The sequence below is a fragment of the Lolium rigidum genome, chromosome 2 (genome assembly GCF_022539505.1).
Source record: "Lolium rigidum isolate FL_2022 chromosome 2, APGP_CSIRO_Lrig_0.1, whole genome shotgun sequence".
Classification (NCBI taxonomy): Eukaryota; Viridiplantae; Streptophyta; class Magnoliopsida; order Poales; family Poaceae; genus Lolium; species Lolium rigidum.
This window is the reverse complement of record NC_061509.1, coordinates 25,498,810-25,499,629: the sequence shown is the minus strand read 5'-3', so window position 1 is coordinate 25,499,629 and position 820 is coordinate 25,498,810.

The window sequence follows — 820 nt, the reverse complement described above, 5'->3', positions numbered from 1 at the left end:
TGTGGTAAGAAATGAGGTATTAAGACTTCTTGAAGCTGGTATTATATATCCTATTGCTGATAGTAGATGGGTTAGTCCTGTGCATTGTGTTCCTAAGAAAGGAGGAATGACTGTTGTGCCTAATGATAATGATGAGCTCGTACCTCAGAGAGTAGTTGTAGGGTATAGAATGTGCATTGATTATCGGAAAGTTAATAAGGTTACTAAGAAAAATCATTACCCTTTGCCTTTTATTGATCAAATGTTAGAAAGGTTATCTAAAAATACTCATTTTTGCTTTCTTGATGGTTATTCTGGGTTTTCACAAATTGCTGTTAAAACAAAGGATCAAGAGAAAACCACTTTCACTTGTCCCTATGGAACTTATGCTTATAGACGTATGCCTTTTGGTTTATGTAATGCTCCTGCTACTTTTCAAAGATGCATGTCTGCTATTTTTCATGGCTTTTGCGAGAGTATTGTAGAGGTATTCATGGACGATTTTTCCGTTTATGGGAATTCTTTTGATAATTGCTTGCGGAACCTTGATAAAGTTTTGCAGAGATGTGAAGAAACTAACCTTGTTCTTAATTGGGAGAAATGCCACTTCATGGTTAATGAAGGAATTGTATTGGGACATAAAATTTCCGAGAGAGGTATTGAAGTTGATAGAGCTAAAGTTGAAGCAATTGAGAAGATGCCCTATCCTAGAGATGTTAAAGGTATTCGTAGTATTCTTGGTCATGCTGGGTTTTATAGGAGGTTTATTAAAGACTTCTCCAAGATTTCAAAGCCTCTTACTAATCTTCTTCAAAAAGATGTACCTTTTGTTTTTGATGAT